Source organism: Hyla sarda, unplaced genomic scaffold, assembly GCF_029499605.1.
Source record: "Hyla sarda isolate aHylSar1 unplaced genomic scaffold, aHylSar1.hap1 scaffold_2201, whole genome shotgun sequence".
Lineage (NCBI taxonomy): Eukaryota > Metazoa > Chordata > Amphibia > Anura > Hylidae > Hyla > Hyla sarda.
The window spans coordinates 31,273-49,773 of record NW_026608875.1 but is presented as its reverse complement, the minus strand read 5'-3'; the positions used below and the strand labels follow the sequence as shown (position 1 = coordinate 49,773).

The 18,501-nt window shown below is 46.2% G+C and overlaps 8 non-coding genes across 8 annotated transcripts; all 8 read left to right on the top strand.

Annotated features, from left to right (window-relative positions):
• The first annotated feature begins 1,865 nt into the window (after positions 1-1,865).
• On the top strand, positions 1,866-2,056 carry LOC130320586 (U2 spliceosomal RNA). Its single transcript, XR_008866456.1, has one exon. It is a non-coding gene; the product is annotated as a U2 spliceosomal RNA (small nuclear RNA).
• Positions 2,057-4,151: 2,095 nt separating this feature from the next.
• LOC130320585 (U2 spliceosomal RNA) lies at positions 4,152-4,342 on the top strand. Its single transcript, XR_008866455.1, has one exon. It is a non-coding gene; the product is annotated as a U2 spliceosomal RNA (small nuclear RNA).
• Positions 4,343-6,434: 2,092 nt separating this feature from the next.
• Positions 6,435-6,625, top strand: LOC130320584 (U2 spliceosomal RNA). The gene has a single exon (XR_008866454.1). It is a non-coding gene; the product is annotated as a U2 spliceosomal RNA (small nuclear RNA).
• A 2,093-nt stretch (positions 6,626-8,718) lies between these two features.
• LOC130320583 (U2 spliceosomal RNA) lies at positions 8,719-8,909 on the top strand. Its single transcript, XR_008866453.1, has one exon. It is a non-coding gene; the product is annotated as a U2 spliceosomal RNA (small nuclear RNA).
• A 2,094-nt stretch (positions 8,910-11,003) lies between these two features.
• LOC130320580 (U2 spliceosomal RNA) lies at positions 11,004-11,194 on the top strand. Its single transcript, XR_008866451.1, has one exon. It is a non-coding gene; the product is annotated as a U2 spliceosomal RNA (small nuclear RNA).
• Positions 11,195-13,287: 2,093 nt separating this feature from the next.
• On the top strand, positions 13,288-13,478 carry LOC130320579 (U2 spliceosomal RNA). Its single transcript, XR_008866450.1, has one exon. It is a non-coding gene; the product is annotated as a U2 spliceosomal RNA (small nuclear RNA).
• A 2,093-nt stretch (positions 13,479-15,571) lies between these two features.
• Positions 15,572-15,762, top strand: LOC130320578 (U2 spliceosomal RNA). The gene has a single exon (XR_008866449.1). It is a non-coding gene; the product is annotated as a U2 spliceosomal RNA (small nuclear RNA).
• A 2,087-nt stretch (positions 15,763-17,849) lies between these two features.
• Positions 17,850-18,040, top strand: LOC130320577 (U2 spliceosomal RNA). The gene has a single exon (XR_008866448.1). It is a non-coding gene; the product is annotated as a U2 spliceosomal RNA (small nuclear RNA).
• The last annotated feature ends 461 nt before the right edge of the window (positions 18,041-18,501 follow it).

Below are 18,501 nucleotides of genomic sequence, written 5' to 3'. Positions count from 1 at the left end.
CATTTGAGTAGCCAGCACACCTGTGCAGGTAGGGCATGACATGATAGGCAGCTGCCTTGATAGCGGGTGGGTGCTGAATGTTCCTAATTGACAAAATAAGATTAATGCTTATGAAGAAATATAAAATCTCATCCCTTCCCCAATATCGCGCCACACCCCTACCCCTTAATTCCCTGGTTGAACGTGATGGACATATGTCTTTTTTCGACCGTACTAACTATGTAACTATGTAACATAACATGGGGGGGGGGGGGGGGGTCTCCTGGCTGTTCACACAGGTGTGTCATTGCTGTACATTGACCATGCATTGCTTCTGTGGTATTGCAAAGGCAAAGACAAATGCTTCCAGCCATCCATTGCACTAATGGATTGGTCATCAGCTGGCTGTCTATGTCCCGCATCAATATAGACCAAAGTACAGAGGGTTAGGCTATGCTATTGTGCACCTACCTGATGCATCAGAAGGTGCGAGGCCCTTGCTAAATTCTGTGCACAGACTTTGAGATCTATGCTTTAGACTGTATCTAAACCTGCTCCAACATGGACTGACATTCTGGCCTACTTTCAGCCGATGCGACTTGTCTGTCGCTGAACAGTCGCTTTTTATGTATTCAGCACCTATGTATAATGTTGTAAAAATGCTCTAGAAGCTAAAGTCGCAGAAATGTCACACATATTTGGCCTGCAACTTTCTGTGCGACAAATTCAGACAGGAAAAATCAGTATAAATCCTTAGAAAATTATCCCCCAGTGTCTCCATCTGCTGGCGGTATTGAATAAGCATTGCTGCACTGATGGGGTATGCATTAGACGAAAAAAAAGAAGAAAAAGAAGAATAATACGCCCAGAAAAGAGGCGAAAAGGAGAAAAACGTAAAAAAACGTGAAAAAAAAGTAAGAGGAAGAGAAGGGGAAAAAAAGGTGGAAATGGGTTTAAAAGTGATTTCGGCGGAGAAATATATATATATATATATATATATATATATATATATATGCGCACACACACACATAGATATAAACGTATTCTCCGTTGAGATATTGCAGCCGCTGCTGTGTCCAGGCCCAGGAGCCTTAGCACTGTGCTGTGATGTCACTCAATACCACTGACATCACTAGGTGTAAACAACATCTCTCCTTTGCTGTGTATGTGACTATGGAGCTGTTTGGTGATGTCGTCTATTACGGCCTTCATAGAAGCAACAGGAGATTGTTGCATCCGTCTTGAACCCTCAGAACTACAGTGCTATGATGTCACTCACTTCCACAGGCCTTGCAGAGTGTAAACAACAACAACCCAGCTTTGTTGTGTATGTAACCAAAGGGATTTGTGATGTCACCTAGAACCTTCACAGCAGCGACAGCTTTATGAGGAGCATCAGCACTGCTCTGCCTGAGCAGAACCATCACCGCCATAGGTTGTCAAATAACCCGGATTTAACCCACACAGGTAAGTCCAATGGGGTGCAGGCATGTCCTCTATGCTTACAGCTTCCCGTGGGTGTTGGTTTGATACCGTTTGGGGACAGCCAAGGAGGCATCTGCAGGCAACAAAGGTAGGTGTGTGCTTGTGTGTGTGTTTCCTATGCAGATCCTAAGCCCAGTGTCACATGCAAGTAGGAGGAGTAAGAAGGGTTCCTGGCAAATCCGGGTTATGGATTGCATTTAAAAAGGCCCCGTGGGAGTGCAATGGGCCCCTGTCTTGCTGCTTAGCAATAATGGTATGGGTTTAGGTTCTGCTGTGTGTACTGGTGGTTGACTGCCCCCCAGCCCAGAGTGTGCATGGAAAATTGTCTGGCAGCCTCCCTGACAGCAAGCAGTGATAGTGCCCATGAAGGGGACCTTGTTGGGCCCGCCCCTTTCACGGTTATCGCTTCTCGGCCTTTTGGCTAAGATCAAGTGTAGTATCTGTTCTTATCAGTTTAATATCTGATACGTCCCCTATCTGGGGACCATATATTAAATGGATTTTTGAGAACGGGGGCCGATTTCGAAGCTTGCTTCCGTCGCCCTATGCATTGACCCGATATGGCAGTATCTTCGGGTACAGTGCACCACCCCCTTACAGGGTTAAAAAGAAAGATTCCTACTTTCATTGCTACCTGCTTGCTGGCTAGCCAGCTAGCCAGCCCTGTGGGCCTTGCTGCTGCTGCAGCCAAAAAACAAAAGGTGGTGCTGCTGCTGCTTCTGCTGCTTCTGCTTCTGCTTGTGTCTGGCCCCTGTTGGAGCGTCCAGGCACAGGACTTCTGCTGCTGCTGACTAAATGGCCTCCTTAATTGGATCATTTGAGTAGCCAGCACACCTGTGCAGGTAGGGCATGACATGATAGGCAGCTGCCTTGATAGCGGGTGGGTGCTGAATGTTCCTAATTGACAAAATAAGATTAATGCTTATGAAGAAATATAAAATCTCATCCCTTCCCCAATATCGCGCCACACCCCTACCCCTTAATTCCCTGGTTGAACGTGATGGACATATGTCTTTTTTCGACCGTACTAACTATGTAACTATGTAACATAACATGGGGGGGGGGGGGGGGTCTCCTGGCTGTTCACACAGGTGTGTCATTGCTGTACATTGACCATGCATTGCTTCTGTGGTATTGCAAAGGCAAAGACAAATGCTTCCAGCCATCCATTGCACTAATGGATTGGTCATCAGCTGGCTGTCTATGTCCCGCATCAATATAGACCAAAGTACAGAGGGTTAGGCTATGCTATTGTGCACCTACCTGATGCATCAGAAGGTGCGAGGCCCTTGCTAAATTCTGTGCACAGACTTTGAGATCTATGCTTTAGACTGTATCTAAACCTGCACCAACATGGACTGACATTCTGGCCTACTTTCAGCCGATGCGACTTGTCTGTCGCTGAACAGTCGCTTTTTATGTATTCAGCACCTATGTATAATGTTGTAAAAATGCTCTAGAAGCTAAAGTCGCAGAAATGTCACACATATTTGGCCTGCAACTTTCTGTGCGACAAATTCAGACAGGAAAAATCAGTATAAATCCTTAGAAAATTATCCCCCAGTGTCTCCATCTGCTGGCGGTATTGAATAAGCATTGCTGCACTGATGGGGTATGCATTAGACGAAAAAAAAGAAGAAAAAGAAGAATAATACGCCCAGAAAAGAGGCGAAAAGGAGAAAAACGTAAAAAAACGTGAAAAAAAAGTAAGAGGAAGAGAAGGGAAAAAAAGGTGGAAATGGGTTTAAAAGTGATTTCGGCGGAGAAATATATATATATATATATATATATATATATATATATATATATATATATGCGCACACACACACATAGATATAAACGTATTCTCCGTTGAGATATTGCAGCCGCTGCTGTGTCCAGGCCCAGGAGCCTTAGCACTGTGCTGTGATGTCACTCAATACCACTGACATCACTAGGTGTAAACAACATCTCTCCTTTGCTGTGTATGTGACTATGGAGCTGTTTGGTGATGTTGTCTATTACGGCCTTCATAGAAGCAACAGGAGATTGTTGCATCCATCTTGAACCCTCAGAACTACAGTGCTATGATGTCACTCACTTCCACAGGCCTTGCAGAGTGTAAACAACAACAACCCAGCTTTGTTGTGTATGTAACCAAAGGGATTTGTGATGTCACCTAGAACCTTCACAGCAGCGACAGCTTTATGAGGAGCATCAGCACTGCTCTGCCTGAGCAGAACCATCACCGCCATAGGTTGTCAAATAACCCGGATTTAACCCACACAGGTAAGTCCAATGGGGTGCAGGCATGTCCTCTATGCTTACAGCTTCCCGTGGGTGTTGGTTTGATACCGTTTGGGGACAGCCAAGGAGGCATCTGCAGGCAACAAAGGTAGGTGTGTGCTTGTGTGTGTGTTTCCTATGCAGATCCTAAGCCCAGTGTCACATGCAAGTAGGAGGAGTAAGAAGGGTTCCTGGCAAATCCGGGTTATGGATTGCATTTAAAAAGGCCCCGTGGGAGTGCAATGGGCCCCTGTCTTGCTGCTTAGCAATAATGGTATGGGTTTAGGTTCTGCTGTGTGTACTGGTGGTTGACTGCCCCCCAGCCCAGAGTGTGCATGGAAAATTGTCTGGCAGCCTCCCTGACAGCAAGCAGTGATAGTGCCCATGAAGGGGACCTTGTTGGGCCCGCCCCTTTCACGGTTATCGCTTCTCGGCCTTTTGGCTAAGATCAAGTGTAGTATCTGTTCTTATCAGTTTAATATCTGATACGTCCCCTATCTGGGGACCATATATTAAATGGATTTTTGAGAACGGGGGCCGATTTCGAAGCTTGCTTCCGTCGCCCTATGCATTGACCCGATATGGCAGTATCTTCGGGTACAGTGCACCACCCCCTTACAGGGTTAAAAAGAAAGATTCCTACTTTCATTGCTACCTGCTTGCTGGCTAGCCAGCTTGCCAGCCCTGTGGGCCTTGCTGCTGCTGCAGCCAAAAAACAAAAGGTGGTGCTGCTGCTGCTTCTGCTGCTTCTGCTTCTGCTTGTGTCTGGCCCCTGTTGGAGCGTCCAGGCACAGGACTTCTGCTGCTGCTGACTAAATGGCCTCCTTAATTGGATCATTTGAGTAGCCAGCACACCTGTGCAGGTAGGGCATGACATGATAGGCAGCTGCCTTGATAGCGGGTGGGTGCTGAATGTTCCTAATTGACAAAATAAGATTAATGCTTATGAAGAAATATAAAATCTCATCCCTTCCCCAATATCGCGCCACACCCCTACCCCTTAATTCCCTGGTTGAACGTGATGGACATATGTCTTTTTTCGACCGTACTAACTATGTAACTATGTAACATAACATGGGGGGGGGGGGGGGGGGGGGTCTCCTGGCTGTTCACACAGGTGTGTCATTGCTGTACATTGACCATGCATTGCTTCTGTGGTATTGCAAAGGCAAAGACAAATGCTTCCAGCCATCCATTGCACTAATGGATTGGTCATCAGCTGGCTGTCTATGTCCCGCATCAATATAGACCAAAGTACAGAGGGTTAGGCTATGCTATTGTGCACCTACCTGATGCATCAGAAGGTGCGAGGCCCTTGCTAAATTCTGTGCACAGACTTTGAGATCTATGCTTTAGACTGTATCTAAACCTGCTCCAACATGGACTGACATTCTGGCCTACTTTCAGCCGATGCGACTTGTCTGTCGCTGAACAGTCGCTTTTTATGTATTCAGCACCTATGTATAATGTTGTAAAAATGCTCTAGAAGCTAAAGTCGCAGAAATGTCACACATATTTGGCCTGCAACTTTCTGTGCGACAAATTCAGACAGGAAAAATCAGTATAAATCCTTAGAAAATTATCCCCCAGTGTCTCCATCTGCTGGCGGTATTGAATAAGCATTGCTGCACTGATGGGGTATGCATTAGACGAAAAAAAAGAAGAAAAAGAAGAATAATACGCCCAGAAAAGAGGCGAAAAGGAGAAAAACGTAAAAAAACGTGAAAAAAAAGTAAGAGGAAGAGAAGGGAAAAAAAGGTGGAAATGGGTTTAAAAGTGATTTCGGCGGAGAAATATATATATATATATATATATATATATATATATATATATGCGCACACACACACATAGATATAAACGTATTCTCCGTTGAGATATTGCAGCCGCTGCTGTGTCCAGGCCCAGGAGCCTTAGCACTGTGCTGTGATGTCACTCAATACCACTGACATCACTAGGTGTAAACAACATCTCTCCTTTGCTGTGTATGTGACTATGGAGCTGTTTGGTGATGTCGTCTATTACGGCCTTCATAGAAGCAACAGGAGATTGTTGCATCCATCTTGAACCCTCAGAACTACAGTGCTATGATGTCACTCACTTCCACAGGCCTTGCAGAGTGTAAACAACAACAACCCAGCTTTGTTGTGTATGTAACCAAAGGGATTTGTGATGTCACCTAGAACCTTCACAGCAGCGACAGCTTTATGAGGAGCATCAGCACTGCTCTGCCTGAGCAGAACCATCACCGCCATAGGTTGTCAAATAACCCGGATTTAACCCACACAGGTAAGTCCAATGGGGTGCAGGCATGTCCTCTATGCTTACAGCTTCCCGTGGGTGTTGGTTTGATACCGTTTGGGGACAGCCAAGGAGGCATCTGCAGGCAACAAAGGTAGGTGTGTGCTTGTGTGTGTGTTTCCTATGCAGATCCTAAGCCCAGTGTCACATGCAAGTAGGAGGAGTAAGAAGGGTTCCTGGCAAATCCGGGTTATGGATTGCATTTAAAAAGGCCCCGTGGGAGTGCAATGGGCCCCTGTCTTGCTGCTTAGCAATAATGGTATGGGTTTAGGTTCTGCTGTGTGTACTGGTGGTTGACTGCCCCCCAGCCCAGAGTGTGCATGGAAAATTGTCTGGCAGCCTCCCTGACAGCAAGCAGTGATAGTGCCCATGAAGGGGACCTTGTTGGGCCCGCCCCTTTCACGGTTATCGCTTCTCGGCCTTTTGGCTAAGATCAAGTGTAGTATCTGTTCTTATCAGTTTAATATCTGATACGTCCCCTATCTGGGGACCATATATTAAATGGATTTTTGAGAACGGGGGCCGATTTCGAAGCTTGCTTCCGTCGCCCTATGCATTGACCCGATATGGCAGTATCTTCGGGTACAGTGCACCACCCCCTTACAGGGTTAAAAAGAAAGATTCCTACTTTCATTGCTACCTGCTTGCTGGCTAGCCAGCTTGCCAGCCCTGTGGGCCTTGCTGCTGCTGCAGCCAAAAAACAAAAGGTGGTGCTGCTGCTGCTTCTGCTGCTTCTGCTTCTGCTTGTGTCTGGCCCCTGTTGGAGCGTCCAGGCACAGGACTTCTGCTGCTGCTGACTAAATGGCCTCCTTAATTGGATCATTTGAGTAGCCAGCACACCTGTGCAGGTAGGGCATGACATGATAGGCAGCTGCCTTGATAGCGGGTGGGTGCTGAATGTTCCTAATTGACAAAATAAGATTAATGCTTATGAAGAAATATAAAATCTCATCCCTTCCCCAATATCGCGCCACACCCCTACCCCTTAATTCCCTGGTTGAACGTGATGGACATATGTCTTTTTTCGACCGTACTAACTATGTAACTATGTAACATAACATGGGGGGGGGGGGGGTCTCCTGGCTGTTCACACAGGTGTGTCATTGCTGTACATTGACCATGCATTGCTTCTGTGGTATTGCAAAGGCAAAGACAAATGCTTCCAGCCATCCATTGCACTAATGGATTGGTCATCAGCTGGCTGTCTATGTCCCGCATCAATATAGACCAAAGTACAGAGGGTTAGGCTATGCTATTGTGCACCTACCTGATGCATCAGAAGGTGCGAGGCCCTTGCTAAATTCTGTGCACAGACTTTGAGATCTATGCTTTAGACTGTATCTAAACCTGCTCCAACATGGACTGACATTCTGGCCTACTTTCAGCCGATGCGACTTGTCTGTCGCTGAACAGTCGCTTTTTATGTATTCAGCACCTATGTATAATGTTGTAAAAATGCTCTAGAAGCTAAAGTCGCAGAAATGTCACACATATTTGGCCTGCAACTTTCTGTGCGACAAATTCAGACAGGAAAAATCAGTATAAATCCTTAGAAAATTATCCCCCAGTGTCTCCATCTGCTGGCGGTATTGAATAAGCATTGCTGCACTGATGGGGTATGCATTAGACGAAAAAAAAGAAGAAAAAGAAGAATAATACGCCCAGAAAAGAGGCGAAAAGGAGAAAAACGTAAAAAAACGTGAAAAAATAGTAAGAGGAAGAGAAGGGAAAAAAAGGTGGAAATGGGTTTAAAAGTGATTTCGGCGGAGAAATATATATATATATATATATATATATATATATATATATATATATATATGCGCACACACACACATAGATATAAACGTATTCTCCGTTGAGATATTGTAGCCGCTGCTGTGTCCAGGCCCAGGAGCCTTAGCACTGTGCTGTGATGTCACTCAATACCACTGACATCACTAGGTGTAAACAACATCTCTCCTTTGCTGTGTATGTGACTATGGAGCTGTTTGGTGATGTCGTCTATTACGGCCTTCATAGAAGCAACAGGAGATTGTTGCATCCATCTTGAACCCTCAGAACTACAGTGCTATGATGTCACTCACTTCCACAGGCCTTGCAGAGTGTAAACAACAACAACCCAGCTTTGTTGTGTATGTAACCAAAGGGATTTGTGATGTCACCTAGAACCTTCACAGCAGCGACAGCTTTATGAGGAGCATCAGCACTGCTCTGCCTGAGCAGAACCATCACCGCCATAGGTTGTCAAATAACCCGGATTTAACCCACACAGGTAAGTCCAATGGGGTGCAGGCATGTCCTCTATGCTTACAGCTTCCCGTGGGTGTTGGTTTGATACCGTTTGGGGACAGCCAAGGAGGCATCTGCAGGCAACAAAGGTAGGTGTGTGCTTGTGTGTGTGTTTCCTATGCAGATCCTAAGCCCAGTGTCACATGCAAGTAGGAGGAGTAAGAAGGGTTCCTGGCAAATCCGGGTTATGGATTGCATTTAAAAAGGCCCCGTGGGAGTGCAATGGGCCCCTGTCTTGCTGCTTAGCAATAATGGTATGGGTTTAGGTTCTGCTGTGTGTACTGGTGGTTGACTGCCCCCCAGCCCAGAGTGTGCATGGAAAATTGTCTGGCAGCCTCCCTGACAGCAAGCAGTGATAGTGCCCATGAAGGGGACCTTGTTGGGCCCGCCCCTTTCACGGTTATCGCTTCTCGGCCTTTTGGCTAAGATCAAGTGTAGTATCTGTTCTTATCAGTTTAATATCTGATACGTCCCCTATCTGGGGACCATATATTAAATGGATTTTTGAGAACGGGGGCCGATTTCGAAGCTTGCTTCCGTCGCCCTATGCATTGACCCGATATGGCAGTATCTTCGGGTACAGTGCACCACCCCCTTACAGGGTTAAAAAGAAAGATTCCTACTTTCATTGCTACCTGCTTGCTGGCTAGCCAGCTTGCCAGCCCTGTGGGCCTTGCTGCTGCTGCAGCCAAAAAACAAAAGGTGGTGCTGCTGCTGCTTCTGCTGCTTCTGCTTCTGCTTGTGTCTGGCCCCTGTTGGAGCGTCCAGGCACAGGACTTCTGCTGCTGCTGACTAAATGGCCTCCTTAATTGGATCATTTGAGTAGCCAGCACACCTGTGCAGGTAGGGCATGACATGATAGGCAGCTGCCTTGATAGCGGGTGGGTGCTGAATGTTCCTAATTGACAAAATAAGATTAATGCTTATGAAGAAATATAAAATCTCATCCCTTCCCCAATATCGCGCCACACCCCTACCCCTTAATTCCCTGGTTGAACGTGATGGACATATGTCTTTTTTCGACCGTACTAACTATGTAACTATGTAACATAACATGGGGGGGGGGGGGGGGGGGGGTCTCCTGGCTGTTCACACAGGTGTGTCATTGCTGTACATTGACCATGCATTGCTTCTGTGGTATTGCAAAGGCAAAGACAAATGCTTCCAGCCATCCATTGCACTAATGGATTGGTCATCAGCTGGCTGTCTATGTCCCGCATCAATATAGACCAAAGTACAGAGGGTTAGGCTATGCTATTGTGCACCTACCTGATGCATCAGAAGGTGCGAGGCCCTTGCTAAATTCTGTGCACAGACTTTGAGATCTATGCTTTAGACTGTATCTAAACCTGCTCCAACATGGACTGACATTCTGGCCTACTTTCAGCCGATGCGACTTGTCTGTCGCTGAACAGTCGCTTTTTATGTATTCAGCACCTATGTATAATGTTGTAAAAATGCTCTAGAAGCTAAAGTCGCAGAAATGTCACACATATTTGGCCTGCAACTTTCTGTGCGACAAATTCAGACAGGAAAAATCAGTATAAATCCTTAGAAAATTATCCCCCAGTGTCTCCATCTGCTGGCGGTATTGAATAAGCATTGCTGCACTGATGGGGTATGCATTAGACGAAAAAAAAGAAGAAAAAGAAGAATAATACGCCCAGAAAAGAGGCGAAAAGGAGAAAAACGTAAAAAAACGTGAAAAAAAAGTAAGAGGAAGAGAAGGGAAAAAAAGGTGGAAATGGGTTTAAAAGTGATTTCGGCGGAGAAATATATATATATATATATATATATATATATATATATATATATGCGCACACACACACATAGATATAAACGTATTCTCCGTTGAGATATTGCAGCCGCTGCTGTGTCCAGGCCCAGGAGCCTTAGCACTGTGCTGTGATGTCACTCAATACCACTGACATCACTAGGTGTAAACAACATCTCTCCTTTGCTGTGTATGTGACTATGGAGCTGTTTGGTGATGTCGTCTATTACGGCCTTCATAGAAGCAACAGGAGATTGTTGCATCCATCTTGAACCCTCAGAACTACAGTGCTATGATGTCACTCACTTCCACAGGCCTTGCAGAGTGTAAACAACAACAACCCAGCTTTGTTGTGTATGTAACCAAAGGGATTTGTGATGTCACCTAGAACCTTCACAGCAGCGACAGCTTTATGAGGAGCATCAGCACTGCTCTGCCTGAGCAGAACCATCACCGCCATAGGTTGTCAAATAACCCGGATTTAACCCACACAGGTAAGTCCAATGGGGTGCAGGCATGTCCTCTATGCTTACAGCTTCCCGTGGGTGTTGGTTTGATACCGTTTGGGGACAGCCAAGGAGGCATCTGCAGGCAACAAAGGTAGGTGTGTGCTTGTGTGTGTGTTTCCTATGCAGATCCTAAGCCCAGTGTCACATGCAAGTAGGAGGAGTAAGAAGGGTTCCTGGCAAATCCGGGTTATGGATTGCATTTAAAAAGGCCCCGTGGGAGTGCAATGGGCCCCTGTCTTGCTGCTTAGCAATAATGGTATGGGTTTAGGTTCTGCTGTGTGTACTGGTGGTTGACTGCCCCCCAGCCCAGAGTGTGCATGGAAAATTGTCTGGCAGCCTCCCTGACAGCAAGCAGTGATAGTGCCCATGAAGGGGACCTTGTTGGGCCCGCCCCTTTCACGGTTATCGCTTCTCGGCCTTTTGGCTAAGATCAAGTGTAGTATCTGTTCTTATCAGTTTAATATCTGATACGTCCCCTATCTGGGGACCATATATTAAATGGATTTTTGAGAACGGGGGCCGATTTCGAAGCTTGCTTCCGTCGCCCTATGCATTGACCCGATATGGCAGTATCTTCGGGTACAGTGCACCACCCCCTTACAGGGTTAAAAATAAAGATTCCTACTTTCATTGCTACCTGCTTGCTGGCTAGCCAGCTAGCCAGCCCTGTGGGCCTTGCTGCTGCTGCAGCCAAAAAACAAAAGGTGGTGCTGCTGCTGCTTCTGCTGCTTCTGCTTCTGCTTGTGTCTGGCCCCTGTTGGAGCGTCCAGGCACAGGACTTCTGCTGCTGCTGACTAAATGGCCTCCTTAATTGGATCATTTGAGTAGCCAGCACACCTGTGCAGGTAGGGCATGACATGATAGGCAGCTGCCTTGATAGCGGGTGGGTGCTGAATGTTCCTAATTGACAAAATAAGATTAATGCTTATGAAGAAATATAAAATCTCATCCCTTCCCCAATATCGCGCCACACCCCTACCCCTTAATTCCCTGGTTGAACGTGATGGACATATGTCTTTTTTCGACCGTACTAACTATGTAACTATGTAACATAACATGGGGGGGGGGGGGGGGTCTCCTGGCTGTTCACACAGGTGTGTCATTGCTGTACATTGACCATGCATTGCTTCTGTGGTATTGCAAAGGCAAAGACAAATGCTTCCAGCCATCCATTGCACTAATGGATTGGTCATCAGCTGGCTGTCTATGTCCCGCATCAATATAGACCAAAGTACAGAGGGTTAGGCTATGCTATTGTGCACCTACCTGATGCATCAGAAGGTGCGAGGCCCTTGCTAAATTCTGTGCACAGACTTTGAGATCTATGCTTTAGACTGTATCTAAACCTGCTCCAACATGGACTGACATTCTGGCCTACTTTCAGCCGATGCGACTTGTCTGTCGCTGAACAGTCGCTTTTTATGTATTCAGCACCTATGTATAATGTTGTAAAAATGCTCTAGAAGCTAAAGTCGCAGAAATGTCACACATATTTGGCCTGCAACTTTCTGTGCGACAAATTCAGACAGGAAAAATCAGTATAAATCCTTAGAAAATTATCCCCCAGTGTCTCCATCTGCTGGCGGTATTGAATAAGCATTGCTGCACTGATGGGGTATGCATTAGACGAAAAAAAAGAAGAAAAAGAAGAATAATACGCCCAGAAAAGAGGCGAAAAGGAGAAAAACGTAAAAAAACGTGAAAAAAAAGTAAGAGGAAGAGAAGGGAAAAAAAGGTGGAAATGGGTTTAAAAGTGATTTCGGCGGAGAAATATATATATATATATATATATATATATATATATATATATATATATGCGCACACACACACATAGATATAAACGTATTCTCCGTTGAGATATTGCAGCCGCTGCTGTGTCCAGGCCCAGGAGCCTTAGCACTGTGCTGTGATGTCACTCAATACCACTGACATCACTAGGTGTAAACAACATCTCTCCTTTGCTGTGTATGTGACTATGGAGCTGTTTGGTGATGTCGTCTATTACGGCCTTCATAGAAGCAACAGGAGATTGTTGCATCCATCTTGAACCCTCAGAACTACAGTGCTATGATGTCACTCACTTCCACAGGCCTTGCAGAGTGTAAACAACAACAACCCAGCTTTGTTGTGTATGTAACCAAAGGGATTTGTGATGTCACCTAGAACCTTCACAGCAGCGACAGCTTTATGAGGAGCATCAGCACTGCTCTGCCTGAGCAGAACCATCACCGCCATAGGTTGTCAAATAACCCGGATTTAACCCACACAGGTAAGTCCAATGGGGTGCAGGCATGTCCTCTATGCTTACAGCTTCCCGTGGGTGTTGGTTTGATACCGTTTGGGGACAGCCAAGGAGGCATCTGCAGGCAACAAAGGTAGGTGTGTGCTTGTGTGTGTGTTTCCTATGCAGATCCTAAGCCCAGTGTCACATGCAAGTAGGAGGAGTAAGAAGGGTTCCTGGCAAATCCGGGTTATGGATTGCATTTAAAAAGGCCCCGTGGGAGTGCAATGGGCCCCTGTCTTGCTGCTTAGCAATAATGGTATGGGTTTAGGTTCTGCTGTGTGTACTGGTGGTTGACTGCCCCCCAGCCCAGAGTGTGCATGGAAAATTGTCTGGCAGCCTCCCTGACAGCAAGCAGTGATAGTGCCCATGAAGGGGACCTTGTTGGGCCCGCCCCTTTCACGGTTATCGCTTCTCGGCCTTTTGGCTAAGATCAAGTGTAGTATCTGTTCTTATCAGTTTAATATCTGATACGTCCCCTATCTGGGGACCATATATTAAATGGATTTTTGAGAACGGGGGCCGATTTCGAAGCTTGCTTCCGTCGCCCTATGCATTGACCCGATATGGCAGTATCTTCGGGTACAGTGCACCACCCCCTTACAGGGTTAAAAAGAAAGATTCCTACTTTCATTGCTACCTGCTTGCTGGCTAGCCAGCTAGCCAGCCCTGTGGGCCTTGCTGCTGCTGCAGCCAAAAAACAAAAGGTGGTGCTGCTGCTGCTTCTGCTGCTTCTGCTTCTGCTTGTGTCTGGCCCCTGTTGGAGCGTCCAGGCACAGGACTTCTGCTGCTGCTGACTAAATGGCCTCCTTAATTGGATCATTTGAGTAGCCAGCACACCTGTGCAGGTAGGGCATGACATGATAGGCAGCTGCCTTGATAGCGGGTGGGTGCTGAATGTTCCTAATTGACAAAATAAGATTAATGCTTATGAAGAAATATAAAATCTCATCCCTTCCCCAATATCGCGCCACACCCCTACCCCTTAATTCCCTGGTTGAACGTGATGGACATATGTCTTTTTTCGACCGTACTAACTATGTAACTATGTAACATAACATGGGGGGGGGGGGGGTCTCCTGGCTGTTCACACAGGTGTGTCATTGCTGTACATTGACCATGCATTGCTTCTGTGGTATTGCAAAGGCAAAGACAAATGCTTCCAGCCATCCATTGCACTAATGGATTGGTCATCAGCTGGCTGTCTATGTCCCGCATCAATATAGACCAAAGTACAGAGGGTTAGGCTATGCTATTGTGCACCTACCTGATGCATCAGAAGGTGCGAGGCCCTTGCTAAATTCTGTGCACAGACTTTGAGATCTATGCTTTAGACTGTATCTAAACCTGCTCCAACATGGACTGACATTCTGGCCTACTTTCAGCCGATGCGACTTGTCTGTCGCTGAACAGTCGCTTTTTATGTATTCAGCACCTATGTATAATGTTGTAAAAATGCTCTAGAAGCTAAAGTCGCAGAAATGTCACACATATTTGGCCTGCAACTTTCTGTGCGACAAATTCAGACAGGAAAAATCAGTATAAATCCTTAGAAAATTATCCCCCAGTGTCTCCATCTGCTGGCGGTATTGAATAAGCATTGCTGCACTGATGGGGTATGCATTAGACGAAAAAAAAGAAGAAAAAGAAGAATAATACGCCCAGAAAAGAGGCGAAAAGGAGAAAAACGTAAAAAAACGTGAAAAAAAAGTAAGAGGAAGAGAAGGGAAAAAAAGGTGGAAATGGGTTTAAAAGTGATTTCGGCGGAGAAATATATATATATATATATATATATATATATATATATATATATATATATGCGCACACACACACATAGATATAAACGTATTCTCCGTTGAGATATTGCAGCCGCTGCTGTGTCCAGGCCCAGGAGCCTTAGCACTGTGCTGTGATGTCACTCAATACCACTGACATCACTAGGTGTAAACAACATCTCTCCTTTGCTGTGTATGTGACTATGGAGCTGTTTGGTGATGTCGTCTATTACGGCCTTCATAGAAGCAACAGGAGATTGTTGCATCCATCTTGAACCCTCAGAACTACAGTGCTATGATGTCACTCACTTCCACAGGCCTTGCAGAGTGTAAACAACAACAACCCAGCTTTGTTGTGTATGTAACCAAAGGGATTTGTGATGTCACCTAGAACCTTCACAGCAGCGACAGCTTTATGAGGAGCATCAGCACTGCTCTGCCTGAGCAGAACCATCACCGCCATAGGTTGTCAAATAACCCGGATTTAACCCACACAGGTAAGTCCAATGGGGTGCAGGCATGTCCTCTATGCTTACAGCTTCCCGTGGGTGTTGGTTTGATACCGTTTGGGGACAGCCAAGGAGGCATCTGCAGGCAACAAAGGTAGGTGTGTGCTTGTGTGTGTGTTTCCTATGCAGATCCTAAGCCCAGTGTCACATGCAAGTAGGCGGAGTAAGAAGGGTTCCTGGCAAATCCGGGTTATGGATTGCATTTAAAAAGGCCCCGTGGGAGTGCAATGGGCCCCTGTCTTGCTGCTTAGCAATAATGGTATGGGTTTAGGTTCTGCTGTGTGTACTGGTGGTTGACTGCCCCCCAGCCCAGAGTGTGCATGGAAAATTGTCTGGCAGCCTCCCTGACAGCAAGCAGTGATAGTGCCCATGAAGGGGACCTTGTTGGGCCCGCCCCTTTCACGGTTATCGCTTCTCGGCCTTTTGGCTAAGATCAAGTGTAGTATCTGTTCTTATCAGTTTAATATCTGATACGTCCCCTATCTGGGGACCATATATTAAATGGATTTTTGAGAACGGGGGCCGATTTCGAAGCTTGCTTCCGTCGCCCTATGCATTGACCCGATATGGCAGTATCTTCGGGTACAGTGCACCACCCCCTTACAGGGTTAAAAAGAAAGATTCCTACTTTCATTGCTACCTGCTTGCTGGCTAGCCAGCTTGCCAGCCCTGTGGGCCTTGCTGCTGCTGCAGCCAAAAAACAAAAGGTGGTGCTGCTGCTGCTTCTGCTGCTTCTGCTTCTGCTTGTGTCTGGCCCCTGTTGGAGCGTCCAGGCACAGGACTTCTGCTGCTGCTGACTAAATGGCCTCCTTAATTGGATCATTTGAGTAGCCAGCACACCTGTGCAGGTAGGGCATGACATGATAGGCAGCTGCCTTGATAGCGGGTGGGTGCTGAATGTTCCTAATTGACAAAATAAGATTAATGCTTATGAAGAAATATAAAATCTCATCCCTTCCCCAATATCGCGCCACACCCCTACCCCTTAATTCCCTGGTTGAACGTGATGGACATATGTCTTTTTTCGACCGTACTAACTATGTAACTATGTAACATAACATGGGGGGGGGGGGGGGGTCTCCTGGCTGTTCACACAGGTGTGTCATTGCTGTACATTGACCATGCATTGCTTCTGTGGTATTGCAAAGGCAAAGACAAATGCTTCCAGCCATCCATTGCACTAATGGATTGGTCATCAGCTGGCTGTCTATGTCCCGCATCAATATAGACCAAAGTACAGAGGGTTAGGCTATGCTATTGTGCACCTACCTGATGCATCAGAAGGTGCGAGGCCCTTGCTAAATTCTGTGCACAGACTTTGAGATCTATGCTTTAGACTGTATCTAAACCTGCTCCAACATGGACTGACATTCTGGCCTACTTTCAGCCGATGCGACTTGTCTGTCGCTGAACAGTCGCTTTTTATGTATTCAGCACCTATGTATAATGTTGTAAAAATGCTCTAGAAGCTAAAGTCGCAGAAATGTCACACATATTTGGCCTGCAACTTTCTGTGCGACAAATTCAGACAGGAAAAATCAGTATAAATCCTTAGAAAATTATCCCCCAGTGTCTCCATCTGCTGGCGGTATTGAATAAGCATTGCTGCACTGATGGGGTATGCATTAGACGAAAAAAAAGAAGAAAAAGAAGAATAATACGCCCAGAAAAGAGGCGAAAAGGAGAAAAACGTAAAAAAACGTGAAAAAAAAGTAAGAGGAAGAGAAGGGAAAAAAAGGTGGAAATGGGTTTAAAAGTGATTTCGGCGGAGAAATATATATATATATATATATATATATATATATATATATATGCGCACACACACACATAGATATAAACGTATTCTCCGTTGAGATATTGTAGCCGCTGCTGTGTCCAGGCCCAGGAGCCTTAGCACTGTGCTGTGATGTCACTCAATACCACTGACATCACTAGGTGTAAACAACATCTCTCCTTTGCTGTGTATGTGACTATGGAGCTGTTTGGTGATGTCGTCTATTACGGCCTTCATAGAAGCAACAGGAGATTGTTGCATCCATCTTGAACCCTCAGAACTACAGTGCTATGATGTCACTCACTTCCACAGGCCTTGCAGAGTGTAAACAACAACAACCCAGCTTTGTTGTGTATGTAACCAAAGGGATTTGTGATGTCACCTAGAACCTTCACAGCAGCGACAGCTTTATGAGGAGCATCAGCACTGCTCTGCCTGAGCAGAACCATCACCGCCATAGGTTGTCAAATAACCCGGATTTAACCCACACAGGTAAGTCCAATGGGGTGCAGGCATGTCCTCTATGCTTACAGCTTCCCGTGGGTGTTGGTTTGATACCGTTTGGGGACAGCCAAGGAGGCATCTGCAGGCAACAAAGGTAGGTGTGTGCTTGTGTGTGTGTTTCCTATGCAGATCCTAAGCCCAGTGTCACATGCAAGTAGGAGGAGTAAGAAGGGTTCCTGGCAAATCCGGGTTATGGATTGCATTTAAAAAGGCCCCGTGGGAGTGCAATGGGCCCCTGTCTTGCTGCTTAGCAATAATGGTATGGGTTTAGGTTCTGCTGTGTGTACTGGTGGTTGACTGCCCCCCAGCCCAGAGTGTGCATGGAAAATTGTCTGGCAGCCTCCCTGACAGCAAGCAGTGATAGTGCCCATGAAGGGGACCTTGTTGGGCCCGCCCCTTTCACGGTTATCGCTTCTCGGCCTTTTGGCTAAGATCAAGTGTAGTATCTGTTCTTATCAGTTTAATATCTGATACGTCCCCTATCTGGGGACCATATATTAAATGGATTTTTGAGAACGGGGGCCGATTTCGAAGCTTGCTTCCGTCGCCCTATGCATTGACCCGATATGGCAGTATCTTCGGGTACAGTGCACCACCCCCTTACAGGGTTAAAAAGAAAGATTCCTACTTTCATTGCTACCTGCTTGCTGGCTAGCCAGCTAGCCAGCCCTGTGGGCCTTGCTGCTGCTGCAGCCAAAAAACAAAAGGTGGTGCTGCTGCTGCTTCTGCTGCTTCTGCTTCTGCTTGTGTCTGGCCCCTGTTGGAGCGTCCAGGCACAGGACTTCTGCTGCTGCTGACTAAATGGCCTCCTTAATTGGATCATTTGAGTAGCCAGCACACCTGTGCAGGTAGGGCATGACATGATAGGCAGCTGCCTTGATAGCGGGTGGGTGCTGAATGTTCCTAATTGACAAAATAAGATTAATGCTTATGAAGAAATATAAAATCTCATCCCTTCCCCAATATCGCGCCACACCCCTACCCCTTAATTCCCTGGTTGAACGTGATGGACATATGTCTTTTTTCGACCGTACTTACTATGTAACTATGTAACATAAC